The sequence below is a fragment of the Aulostomus chinensis genome, chromosome 9, assembly GCF_037954235.1.
Source record: "Aulostomus chinensis isolate RoL2024-O1b breed Wild chromosome 9, RoL_Achi_v1.0, whole genome shotgun sequence".
NCBI classification, from domain to species: Eukaryota; Metazoa; Chordata; class Actinopteri; order Syngnathiformes; family Aulostomidae; genus Aulostomus; species Aulostomus chinensis.
This window is the reverse complement of record NC_141328.1, coordinates 8,074,458-8,079,842: the sequence shown is the minus strand read 5'-3', so window position 1 is coordinate 8,079,842 and position 5,385 is coordinate 8,074,458.

The following is a 5,385-nucleotide window of genomic DNA, read 5'->3' as shown; positions in this document are numbered from 1 at the left end:
CCCCAGTCTAGCTGAAACCTGAACCTCATGTCCCTCCCCTCAATCCAAGAGCATTTACTCTCCCAGGGATTTTTTTTTTTTTAACTTGAGCCCTCCTTCCTCCCTTGACCTGCTGGCCAAGAGATGCACCTTCACTTTCATATTAAAACGGAACTAGGAGCAGCAGCAGAGTCCAGGCCTTTCTGTCTCTCTACACTAGTTCATGTTGTGTCAGTGAATTGAGAAATCTCAAAACTCACAGAGGAATTTTCAAAGAATTATAGAAATATTTCAGTGGTCTACATGTAATTTAATGAGAATAATGGTTTTTATTCTCTTACAAAATAACAGTCCAATGTACTGCATGATAACATCAGGTTTATTTTTTTAAAAGAATTCTTTTTCTGCATAGCTATATATATATACATATATATATATATATATATATATATATACATATATATATATATATATATATATATATATATATATATATATATATGTATATATATATATATATACACACACATGAATTTCAGGCCAATCATAATATTGTCTGTGCAAGTACATTCACAAGGAGAGTACACACACATATTTAAGCTTTGATACCAGTTCCTGAGAAATACTTTTTTTTTTTTTTATGCAGATCTAAAACAAATCTTGCGTTTTATTTTTCAGGTCTTTGGAGTCAGCAAACACTCAAAAAATCTGAATATTTCATACAAAACTGCATGATATGAAAATACCAACCCCAAAATGTAGTTTCAACGCTTTAGCTTTCTGCTTCAGCACATTGACATTTGTCCATTAAAAGCAGTTTTAAAACATAAAAAAACAAGTTGTAACTTCTTAATTTACTCCATAAGTATCAAAAATTGCTATTAAATGACGATGGAAATTCTAATTTTGAATGAAATTATTGAAGAAACTGATCAGTGCTATTTAAGTAATGATGTTCAATACCTAGCCTTACTCCTAATACTCAAAATTTCACTTTCTGAAATACACTGAGGTCTTTCCAATCAAAGCCTAGTCTTCCTCCTCGTTTTCTGAAACTAAGCTTGACCTCTATGAAAGTAATTGCAGAAATAAACGGAATTCATAACGAAACTTTATCGAGTTTGCAAACTTTTTTTGGTAAAATTATTGAAAAGATTTTCTTAATTCATTCACTCAGTTAAGGTTCAATCTAAATGAAATCAGCAGCGTTTGTGTAAAACAAGACAGAGTTCCTGTCTCAGACCTATGTACAGTTATCGTTATTAATATATAAGGGTCTTCATGACCTACATTAGGCATTTATACCAATGTTAACAAAATAATGAGAAACTACTTGCTTCAAAACTCTCAGGGTACCAACACTGGGTCAGCAGGGTTGTTTGTTTCAGTCTAGTCGGTGGATTAGGGATTAATCCACAGGTCCTTGGACAACCTTTAAGTGTTGAGCTGACCATTTAACAGTTGTGCCGTGTTCACATTACAGTCCAACTTTCTGAGACACTTGTGTGTTTCAACAAAGATCATTGACACAAGGTTGTGAGAAACAGTAAAACGCACTATTGTACTGCGGCACAGGCACAAAAAAAGAGGTTTGCTTTCAATTGTGGTTAAATATTCTAATCTAATCTGAAGTCTAAATCCATCTGCGGTTTAACTGTGGATTCATCTCATTCATTTTGCTTCACAGTGACAGCGCTGAAAAAAATGCCACATATATGCTACATTTGTTTATTGTGAAGCAGAGCCCGAAAGGTGATGAAATGTCTGTGTGATCTTTATCATGTACCTCTCTGTTCGATAGGGCCAGGTGAGAGATGTTGAAAGGGGGTCTTTGTAATGTGGAGAGGCACAGTAATTCCAGGGTCATGACCTTCTAAGGAGCCCCCCTCATTCCACATACAGCAAAGAAAGATTTGAACCCACCAGTTTGACCCCAGTCTGCAGGTATATATGTTATTTGTTAGATTGCAATCATATTTAGGAGAAACGTGTCCAATATTGGCTAAAATCCAATCAGATGCATCTCTCCTTTTGTGTTTTAATTATTCTCTTTTTTTGCTCTAATCATCTGCGCCTGGTCAGTACAGTAAGTCAATCCTGGCTCAGCAGGAGCTTCCCGCTTTAGTTGATTCAAGTTTAACATGACACCACAACTAATGATGATGCTAATGAATCCAGTGACAAAGACATTTCAAGAATTTAAACAGCCAGTTTCACAGCTGAATCAATAATTGGTGTCCTTTTGACAATAGCAGGAGTACGCAGTGCCATTCTCTACTAACACTGTCTAGTTTGCTATGTCAGGTCAAGTCTTTGTTGCTGTGTCATGTGCAGTATCAGAAGTTGTGGTCTGTTTAGAGGGAGATATAAAAGACTGAATAATGACAGCTGCTAACATCAGTGCTTCAGTGCAGGGGAACAAAATTCCTTATAAAACATTTATATTGCCTCAAATTACAGAACTACCTGCCCTGATGTTGTATGTATCGAAGAATAAGTAAAAAGATGAAAATATAGTGAAATAATTTTACAAACGGCAAGAGGCAACACTGAGGGAGGAGCAAAAGTTAATATTGAGAAAATATAACAAACGACTGTCACCACTTAAAGCATTCTCCTTGGGCAGAGGATGTAGAATCTACCAATACAGCTGAGAGATGTGAAGAAATGATCAGTGCTGCTCTCTCTAAAACAATGATGCAGCAACGGCGCTGCATTCCACTGATAATTAAACTAAAGCAATAATGTACAGCACTTAAAGTGAGTCCATTTTAGCTCAACACATCCTTTTTCTCTGCTGCTCAGACTGTATACTGCCTTCTGCCTTCTCCCTGCACACACAATAGGCCTCTGTGTGCATGGCCCGCGGAATGCTGCGAGATGGCAAGGCAGTGGGATAGCTGCATAGTGAGGATGGGGGTTGGTGGGTGAAGAAGGGTGCGGAAGCTAGGAGGATGAAGATGAGGGGGGTTGGTTTGAGGGAAGGGGAAGAGATGGCAGTGACGGAAGGTGGGTGGCAATGGGGGGGCTGATGTTTCATGACTGTACGGGTGCACAGAGGCTCCCGGGGTGTAGAGGGTGTCTAGGTTTCGGCACAGTGACCGCAGCAGAGGGGTGGCTGTGGTCCTCTGAGTACACACAAACTGGTGACTGTAGAGCAGTCAGTAGCACCCACCTGAGAGAGAGAGAGAGAGAGAGAGAGAGAGAGAGAGAGAGAGAAAGGACAGGATGAACAGGCCCCGAGGGCTGACAGTGCAAAATAATGAAAACTGACTAGATCCAGATGTTCAAAAATAATTAACCTTCTGGAATTATCACATAGAAAAGATGCCACGATGCTATAAAACAGGGTTTTATCAAATCACAATGAATAATATAGCCAAATTAGGATGAGCAAAAAAATAATGAGGATATTTAAATACTGGTGTTATTTCTAATGCAATAAGATTTACTCGCTAACATCTTTTTGAATTTCGAAACATGCAACCCCAGTGTGCCATCAGTTAGTCACCTCCAACGCTTCCTGTGAGCAGCTACACAGCATTTTCACTATCAAGAAGTTAAACACTCTACCTGGCATTCATTCTGCTTCCTTAGTTTGAGATAAATCACCCACTTCCTCTGCAGCTCCTCCTTTAATTGTGGCCCCTGCCTCTTTTCTTTACCCTAACTTAATTTTCACTTAATGTATCTGCTGGCTTGTTTGGGTTTAAAGCTGCTGGTGTATTTGACGTAGAGGCCCCTTGAACTAACTGTTTTGCAAAAGGCTGATGGTGCTTCTGGAATAACTATTGTCAAAAGTCTAAGGATATATTTTGACCTGCTGATGGAGTGAGATGAAAAGTTAGGGAATACCATTCACCCTGCGAAGACTGTGAATGCAGCAGTTTCATGGCTGTTCAGTCAATAGCATCCTTTGACCAAAATAAGACCTGCAGATCAACAACTACCAGTGTGCATCTGAGGCTGCGATAGAGGCTGATAAAATAACTATTCTGATTATGAGAAATTATAATTATCATGAATTCATAAGATTATTATTTGACAGGTGATCTTTGTCTGACTGAAAGGTGGGCTTCAGGCTCTGCTGGTGTTGTATATATTTCTCATGTAGCAGTCGTCTAATGTGAGTGGAAGAGGGAGCAGGGTGTTTTTAAAAGCCCAAAAGAGGTTTGATGGTTTTGGACATGCATCTCACCTGAGATTATCTGAGCAGGCCAGTTTGATGAATTACAGTGCATATACAGTACATATCTCTTCTGATTTGAACGTTAAATTTATGAGTTACTTATTAGCTTCATACACTATCATATTTGCCATAACTTTCATGTCTTAGATTTGTTTAATGTTTGGGACTGAAATGAAATCTGAGTAACTGACTAAAAGCCTAGCACACCTTAAGTCCCTTCTACCTTGGCTGTCTAGTGCGACCTTTAAGCTGAGGCTTTATCTAGACCTCCAGATCACTGAGCCTGAATCAAAGCACCAGACCCAGTATGTTTCTTTTCCTGTGTGAGGTGGAGGGGGGAAGAGGTTAAGTTTGTGCAGGCTTGGAGAGTGCAGCGAGGGGGGCTTTCTCACACAAGATGGAGGATGAAGGGACAAAGGTAGTATTCATTGGCCCAGGAATGGAAAACATTTTCAACTGAAAACAGAGAAGCTACAACCGGCAGAAGTGGTGCAGAGAGGCCACGGGTAAGCATTCACCCTTTGGGAGAAGTCACACGCCTAAAAAGTCCTCAACACAACCTAACAAGGCCTTGTTGATTTGGCAATGAGATAATATCAAGTCCTGTCACCTTTTAGAAAGGAAAGTGAACGTAAAGCATGTGTGGTCACTCTAGAAAGCAGAGAGGGAATACCTCCATCAAGAAGCCTACATGGATACAGAATATGATCATATCATCAAAACCCATTAATACATTTTTTCCCAGCTGCCAAAAATAGGTCTTCCAGATCACTGATCCAGAACATGACTTGAACCATCTCTCGGAGCTTCACACTGATCTAATCAAATGCGTTGCCTCAACGCTTTCATCAAAATATGCTCAAATTTCTCACAGATATTGACCAAAATGTCAAAAATAGTTCTTCTGGATGACAGATCTTGAATATGATCAAGATGATATCCTGAGGCCAAAACGTTTCTTCTTTCAACCATTTCACATAGACTCAAGGAATTTGAATTCAACGATGACATGTCCTGAATAAAAATACAGTTTAATGGAAAACTCTGTCAGTGGCTTGGAAAAGTTTCAAGAATACAGGATTTATAATTTGACCCAGATTACCTCCAAAATGGTAGGTAATCTATAATGACATAAATTACCTTTATCAAGGGAAAAATATTTCAGGAGAGCAGGAGTTTGAAATGTTAAAGCTTCAGGTCTTTAACAGATTTTTCCA